Raw genomic sequence first — 9,300 nt, forward strand, 5'->3', positions numbered from 1 at the left:
GCTCTTGCACTCAATGCCCTCACTGATGAAGGCAAGCACGCCACACACCTTCTTCACCACCCTGTCTACCTCTGTCACCACTTTCAGAGAACTATGTACTTGTACCTCTAGGTCTCTCTATTCCACAGCACTGTACAGGGCCCATTCTTTTCTGTATATGTCCTGCTCTGTTTTAATTTACCAAAATGCAACACTTAGTCATAGAGTCACAGAGTAATACAGCATGGAGACAGGCCCTTTGGCCCAACTCATGCACGCCAAGATGCTCATTTTAAGTTAGTCCCATTTGCCTGCATTTGGCCCAAATCCATCTCAACCTTTCCCATCCATATACCTGTCCAAATGTCTTTTTAATATTTTTATTGTACCTGCCTCAACCACTTTCTCTGGCAGCTCATTCCATATATCCACGCCCCTCTGCGTGAAGAAGTTGCCTTTCATGTCCCTTTTAAATCCTTCCCCTCTCACCTTAAACCTTTTCCCCCTAGTTTTGATTCCCTTTCCCTGGGAAAAGAGACGATGTGCATTCACCTTATCTGTGCCCCTCATGATTTTATATACTGTTATAAGGTCACCCCTCAGTCTCCTACATTCCAGGGAATAAAGTCCTAGCCTGCCCAACCTCTCCCTAAAACGCAGGCCCTCGAGTCCTGGCAACATTCTTGTAAATCGACATTGCACTCTTTCCAGCTTAATGATGTCTTTCCTATAACAGGGTAACTAAAGCTGTGTGCAATACTCCAGGTGCAACCTCACCAACTTGTCCATGTTAAATTCCATCTGCCATTCCTTGGACCACTTTCCCAGATGATCTAGATCCTGCTGTAATCTTTGATAACCTTCTTCACTGTTCACCACACCACCAATTTTGCTGTTATCCACAAACTTACTAACCATGCCGACTACATTCTCATCCAGATTGTTAACATAGGTGACAGACAACAGTGAACCCAGTACCATCCCTGCAACACACCACTGGTCACGGGCCTTCAGTCTGATAAACAACATCCACGGCCACCCTCTGCCTCCTTCTACCAAGCCAATTTTATATTAAATTGGTTAGCTCACCCTGGATCCCATGTGATGTAACTTCTGAACAGCCTACAATGCAGGACTTTGTCAAAGGCCTTGATAAAGTCCATGTACACATTGTCTGCCACTCTGCCCCTATCAATCCTCTTGGTCACCTCTCCAAGAAGCTCAATCAAATTCATGAGATACAATTTCCCACACATAAAACCCATTCTGATTATCGCTAATCAGTCCTTGCTTTTCCAAATGCAGGTAGATCTTGTCTCTCAAAATCCCGTCCAGTAACTTTCCCACCACTGATGTTAGGCTCTCAGGCCTGTAGTTCCCTGGCTTGCCCTTGCAGCCCTTCTTAACTAAAAGCACCACATTAGCCACACTCCAGTCTTCTGGTACCTCCCCTGTGGCTAATGATGATACAAATATCTCTCTGCCAAGGCCTGAGCAATTTCTTCCCTATCTTCCAACAGTGTCCTACGATACACTTGGTTGGGCTCTGGGGATATATCCACCTTTATGCGCTTTAAGACTGGCAGCAACTCATTATTTTAATATGGATATGTTCTAAGACATCACTATTCTCTTCCCTGAAGTCCCGAGCTTCCATCACCTTAACCTTGACCTGCTGAGTTCCTCGAGATAGTTAGCAAGTAAGTGTCACCGATGATGACAGCTTCACCACCTTTCATTGAGAGTACACTAAGGGGGTGGGAACTAATTGGGCAGGCACAGTAGTGTAGCAGTTAGTGTAATGCTATTACAGCACCAGCGATCCGGGTTCAATTCCGGCCGCTGTCTGCAAGGAGTTTGTGCGTTCTCCCCGTGTCTGCGTGGGTTTCCTCCGGGTGCTCCGGTTTCCTCCCACATTCCAAAGACGTATAGGTTAGGAAGTTGTGGGTATGCTATGTTGGTGCCGGAAGTGTAGTGACACTTGCAGGCTGCCCCCAGAACACTCTACACAAAAGATGCATTTCACTGTGCGTTTCGATGTATATGTGACTAATAAAGATATCTTAAATGTTAATTAGATGAATTGGACCTGTGCTTTTGTGAGATTGAGCAGAATAGGCATGGACTCTCCAGAGTTTACAAGAGTAGGAGGTAATCTCATTGAAACTTACAAAATTCTCACAGTTCTTGACATGGTGGTTGCAGGGGAATGTCTCCCCTGGCTGAGGAACCTAGAACCAGGAGTTACAGTCTCTGAATAAGGGTCAGACCGTTTAGCACTGACATGAGGAGCAATTTCACCAATCAGTTTATGGTGAATCTTTGGAACTCTCTAACCCAGAGGGCTGTGGAAGCTCAGTTATTGAGGTCATTCAGAACAGAGAGAGATTGTCTTCTGAAAATTATGGTAACCAGGAGATATGGGAATAGGCATGAAAATGAAACTGATAAAGTGATAAAGTGATAAATGGTGGAGAAAACTCAATGAACCTTATGGCCTACTCTTATGTTTTTATATGCTTATTGAATAAGAAAACTATCGGCGATTATCCACATTTTGGTGCCAGTAGTATTGCTATATTGGAACAGCTTGGCGAGGGGGGTTACAATTCTGGAATGCGAGTGTTCACCAGCTTCGACTGGACGTTGCCTGGTGCCAATGTGCTCAACAGTTTCTTGATATCACATGGAGCAAATTGAACTGGCTGAAAACTGGCTTCTGTGGCAGTAGGGGTGCCAGGTGGAGGCTGACATGAATCGTCATTCAGCTGAAGATTGCAAAGGTTTCTGCTTGGTTCTCTGCTTCATACAAGGCTTCCCCATTGTTGAGAATGACAATGATCACGGAGCTTTCTCCTCCTTCCACTTGTGTTTAGTTGTCAACCATTGTACTTGACTGAATGTGGCAGGACTACTGAGCTTTGTTCAGATTCACAGACAGTAGAATTGCTTACCTGTCTCTGTATTTTTTTTTGCTTTTGCCATCTAGCATGCCTGTAGTCTTGCACTGTAACATTACCAGGTTGATACCTAATCTTTAGCTTGCCTGATGCTGCCCCTTCACAGCTTCACCAAACTCCGAGACCTGGGACTCAACACCTCCCTCTGCAACTGGGTCCTTGACTTTCTAACCAACAGACCACAATCCGTGAGGATAGGCAGCAACACCTCCGGCACGATTATTCTCAACACTGGTGCCCCATAAGGCTATGTCCTCAAACCTCTACTCTACTCCCTATATATTCATGACTGCGTGACCAGATTCTGCTCTAACTCCATCTACAAGCTAACAGATGATACCACTGTAGTGGGCCGTATCTCAAATAATGAAGAGTCGGAGTACAGGTAGGAGATAGAGAGCTTGGTGACATGGTGTCATGACAACAACCTTTCCCTCAATGTCAGCAAAACAAAAGAGCTGGTCATTGACTTCAGGAAAGGGGGGCGGTGTACATGCACCTGTCTACATCAATGGTGCTGAGGGTTGAGAGGGTTGAGAGCTTCAAATTCCTCAGAATGAACATCACCAATAACCAGTCCTGTCCAACCACATAGACGCCACGGCCAAGAAAGCTCACCAGCATCTCTACTTCCTCAGGAGGCTAAAGAAATTTGGCACATCTTCTTTGACACCAACTTTTCCCGATGCACCATAGAAAGCGTCCTATCTGGATGTATCACGGCTTGGTACGGCAACTGCTCTGCCCAGGACTGCAGGAAACTGCGGAGAGTTGTGGACACAGCCCAGCACATCATGGGAACCAGCCTCCCCTCCATGGACGTTGTCTATACCTCTCCTGCCTTGCTGAAGCAGCCAGCATAATCAAAGACCCCACCCATCCGGGTTATTCTCTCTTCTCCCCCTCTCCCATCAGGCAGAAGATACAGGAGCCTGAGGGCACATACCACCAGGCTCAAGGACAGCTTCTATCCCATGGTGATAAGACTATTGAATGGCATCAACCTTATACAATGAGATGGTCTCTTGGACCTCACAATCTACTTTGTTATGACCTTGCACCTTATTATCTACCTGCAATGCACTCCCCTGTAGCTGCGACACTTTTGTATTCTGTTATTGTTTTTACCCTGTACTACCTCAATGCACTGTGTAATGAATTGATCTGTACGAACAGTAATGCAAGACAAGTTTTTCACTGTACCTCAGTACAAGTGACAATAATAAACCAATGCCAATTATGTGAACTTAATCTTCTAGAATATGAAAGCTGTATCACTTCTGTCACCTCCACTTGCAAAAACTGCATGATAGTGTTAATGAATTTATAGTAATCTGAATATTAGATTGCAAGGACATAAATACAGTCATTGTAAATAACAGTTAATTTTGATAATACTTGATTTCTGTAGATGTACGATACTGTATCTGTTTTCTCCTATAAAGCCTGCTTGTTGCTCCATTCTCCCTGGTAAATTAGATGTTTGATGGGACCAGTAGAGGGAGCACATCATATGTTGAAAAACAAATGTGTATGTTACATACAGTAGGGTGTGGTAAAGTTCAGACAAGTAGGAAAGCTTCTAGCAAAGTCTGGAATTCAGTTTATGATATGCTCTTTCCTTAGAAGTAAAATGAAAATATTCAACTCATCATTACAGAAGAACAGAAAATGTTTAAAATACTCGGCAGGTCATTTATTGTAACTGATAAAATTCATAGATATCCAGGAATTCTTCACCAACAGAGTGCAACTGAAAGGCTTTTTTTCTTGTGCCATCTGTTATTCCAAATTCAATGATTGCCCATTCCAACCAGGGAAAGCACTTTCTTTAGAGCAAATGGATGGAGAATGGTTCAGAATATTTGAGGTTAGGCATGACCATAGCCATCCTAACAGTAGGAGTGCTGAATGTACTGAGTGCAATTGCTTACTTAAAGGAGACACAAGAGATTCTGCAGATGCTGGAATCTGGAGCAACACACACAAGATGCTGGAGGAACTCATGCCTGCCTGACCTGCTGAGTTCCTCCAGCATTTTGTGTGTGTTGCTTATTTAAAGGCACATTTTCAGTGTTGGTTGGCTTGCCTCAGATTAAAATTAATTTTATTCTTTTGAGAATTCATTACCTCCTCGGCAGCTGCAGGGTTAAACCAGTAGGTCGACTAAATTACAGAAACAGTTGCAAGGGATCCTGCATGGTAAATCAAAAAGCCAACAGCAAAAGTTCATTTTGGGTGGAAACTTGCATATTTTTATCCAGGGCAGAATGCAGTATAAAAGACAATTTTGTTCTGTCACACAAGGCAAAAGCAAAAACACAATTGATCAGTGTTGCATGTATCTAAGACAACTTGCAACAAAATGTGAATTTTTTGATCTTGACTAATAACTGAAAACCCAGGTCATTGAAGTAGGATTATCAAAGTAATTTTGACAGAAAGGCCTTGAAAAGGATATTAAACCATCAGTGCTTTCAGAAAATAGAGCAGAAGACAAATACCGGAGCAGAACATTTTGCCTGAAATTATCCACAGAGAACAATTGCCGGCAGCAGCAAAATTAGCAGATCTTAAAACAATACTTTTGTTGTGGGGGATGGGGGCTACTCCCACAAAGTCAGATATCTGCAACATATCCAATTTATCACATATTGTTGCAGCGTATGAGCTCAAAGATGTCATTCAATTGGAAAAAATTTCACTTCCTCAATGTACAGCTGGAACGTGACTGCAAGTGATGTTAAGCAGGTTAACACCATGTACTCTGGCTGTTACAATGCCATTGTTTCATGACAGCGTGTTGTCAGAATTTGACTTTCCACAATAAACAAAGGGACAGTAACTGTGACAGGGCCAATTCACTGACTACATCTCTTTTGATTCTGGTGCACAACCCATAACACATTGAGGGAAACATACACAAAATGAATGCAATGCTGCCATCCATGATCTAAAAGAACAAATCATTGGCATCTCAGGAAATTTTTCCATTGCTTAGACTGCCTTGGAGGTTCTCGTACTTCCCTGTGATATGATGTATGCTACATACTAACTTTATCAGCATGTGCCTGGAGGATCTCCCAGTCCCTTGCAAATCAATAACTTTGTGCCTGTTCTCCCCCTTTTCATCCATGACCTCCAAAGCAGCCTTTGAAAATTATGGAACATATACTTTCCCAAGTTGTGTCATATCAAATACCAACCTGCAGTCATCTCCATCTGTGCTGCAACATTGCACCTTCCCTTTTAAGATGGCAAAATCAACTTGTAGGAGCAAAGAGTAGTTTGAACTACTGCTCGCCACTTCTGAAACTGAGTTCTCTTTGATGCACAAAGGCATTGAACAGACTAGGTTTTACTAGCTGGACAATGAAATTGTGATAATTAGCAGGCAGAATGAACTTCGTGCACAGTTGCACAGGACTAAACCTCCATTGTTAATCATTGATCACAATCCTTACAGCAGTTTTCTCATGTCATCCACCTTCCCCCCCTAAAGTGTTAGAATCACATACACGTTACTAACCCAGACGTTCAATGCTTCTAGGAAACAAAGTCTTAGTCAAACAGTATCACATGCTGTTTGATGTGGTGGCGACATTTTAGTTCTCTGATCCATCTTTAAATCTGGCTTTGATAAAGGGATGTAGACTTCAAGTGTCAACTGTACCATGATAACATGTCATTGTAGAATGGCTTCCAGCATTGAATGTCTATACTGCAATGATTGTCATTTTTTTTCTGTTCCCCATACATCTAATGGGTGGGATGGGGTTAAGGGTGATGGTGGAACTGGGTGGCATTTTGCTTTCAACAAACAGGAACATGTTGACTAAGCAGTAATGAAACTTATGTGATCGCAGCGTGATCCAACCTTATTTTTCTGGGTCTTCATGTCAGAAAGCCCAAACACAACATGCCATGTCTCCCTTTCCACAGCTACTACTTGAACTGCTGAGCATACCCAACATTTTTCTGCTTTTAAGAACATAAGAAATAGGTGCAGGAGTAGACTATCAGGTCCTTTGAACCCATCTGTATTCTTCAATGTCATGCCTGATCTTCTACCTCAGTGACATTTTCCTGCACTGTCCCATGAACCCTTGACATCTAGAAATCTATTAATCTTGGTTTTGAATGCCCTCTGGAGTTGAGAATTACAATGGTCCTCCACCCTCTGAGTGACAAAGTTTTCCCTCAACTCTAAACCGTATCCTGAGACTGTGACCCCTGGTTCTAAACTCCTCAGTCTGGGGAACCATGCTCCCTGCAGCCTCTGTGTTGACCCTGTCAGAATTATGTACATTTCATTGAGATCACTTCTCGATTCTTTTTATCTGAATATAGTCTCAGTTTACTCAATCTCTCTCCAGATAGCAAACCCTCATTCTAGGAATCTGTCTGGTGAATTCTCACTGCACTCCCTCTACAGCAAGTATGATTTGTTTCAGGTAGAGAAACCAAAACTCTACACAATCTTCTATGGGGCTCTCACAAAGGCTTTATATAATTGCAGAAATATCCCTTTAATCTTGTACTCAAATCCTCTTAAAACCAACATCATTTGCCCATGCAATTACTTGCTACACCTGATTGTTATCCTTCAGTGAGTTATGTACGAGCAAACATGGAACCCTTTGAACATCAACATTTTGCAGTCTGTCACCACTTAAAAAACCCAATTTTCTGGGTATATCTATATCATCGATCTACACTGTGATTATCCTGTGGTACCCCCAGTAACCGCAGCCTGTGACCTGAGGAGGATCCATTTTTCCCTACCCTTTGCCTATCTATCTATCTATCTATCTATCTATCTATCTATCTATCTATCTATCTATCTATCTATCTATCTATCTATCTATCTATCTATCTATCTATCTATCTATCTATCTATCTATCTATCTATCTATCTATCTATCTATCTATCTATCTATCTATCTATCTATCCATCTATCTATCTGTCTATCTTCACCTCCCTTCCATTCCACATGCTTGAACCTTGTAGACCAACCTTCTGCGTGGGACTTAATCAAAAGCCTGTATTTTACATTTGTTAATTTCCCCTTATCTACTGTATTGATTACATCTTCAAAGAACCTCAGTAGATTGTTCAGTGGATTCAGTAGATAGTCAAACATGATTTCCTTTTCATAAATCCATGGTGACTCTGCTCAATCTTATCTTTTCTCGTGTTCATTCATTACTGATTACTTTCTTCTTTACAGATCCCAGCATATTCCCTCCTACATTGGTTAGGCTAATAGGTCAATAGTTCCTTGTTTCCTCTCTCCTTTCTTTCTTAATTAGCAGGGTCACACTTGCTACACTCTAATCAATAGTAACCATTCCAGAATGTAAAGAATTTTGAACTGCTGATGGCCAATGCATCCACTATCTCCATTGCCAATTGTTTCAAGAGTCTAGGATTTCAGATTTCCAGAATCTGCAGTGTGGCTGAGAGAAAATGGCTAAGGATAAGAGATTTTAAAAAGCCACCAACGGCCATTTACTGGAGTCAAGTTCCTCTTTTGGAGTGCAGTCAGGAGGCCTGAAGCCAGCAGCTATCACCATTCCTGCCAGTTTCTGAAGCCTGAAAGTTTTGGAGTGTTGATGCAACAGGAAATTGTGCCGATCATTATAATGAGATAAACTCACAAGTAAAGTTCAGGTCAAATTAGGTAAAGTACACAGAATGAACTCAACTGGACAAGTTCCAAAGGTGGAAGAATCAAGTTAAGCTTAAGTGCTGTAATCAGCAAAACATTTGTAATAACAGAATTTGACTGCAGATTGATTGAGTAATTTCCATATGTAAGGATAGTTGATTTTTAATGCTAACTGCTGCTCTGCAATGATTTATAAGGTTATCAGACATGAGTCATTTAAAAAAATCTTTGTGAGCAGTAGGTTTAATTCCTTTCTAGCACGAGTACTTTAACACAAAGGAATCCTTTGACACTGGTGTTTGACTCTGCCCTGCTGGCCAAGATGACTGACTAAGATTTCTTTTATTATCAAAGAATTTGCTGTCTAGTTACATTTAATCAAAGAATCGTAGAATTCTCGATTTGTTATTGCACTGAAGGCGGCAATTCAGGTCACTGCCCGTGACATCTCCCTGTGGAACACTGCTCTTTCTGAATAGCTCTGCAATATTATGTCCCTCAAGCACCTAGCACATTCCCCTTTGATTGAATGTTTACACCATCCTTACAGGACATGAATTCCAGATCATAAACATGGTACTCTTGAAAAAAAACATTTTCCTCAGATCCACTATGTGTCTTTTGCCCATCTCTTTGATTTTGTGTTTGCCAGGCCTTCAAACCACTTCTTATTGCAAACAGCTTCTCCT

The sequence above is a fragment of the Pristis pectinata genome, chromosome 7 (assembly GCF_009764475.1).
Source record: "Pristis pectinata isolate sPriPec2 chromosome 7, sPriPec2.1.pri, whole genome shotgun sequence".
Classification (NCBI taxonomy): domain Eukaryota; kingdom Metazoa; phylum Chordata; class Chondrichthyes; order Rhinopristiformes; family Pristidae; genus Pristis; species Pristis pectinata.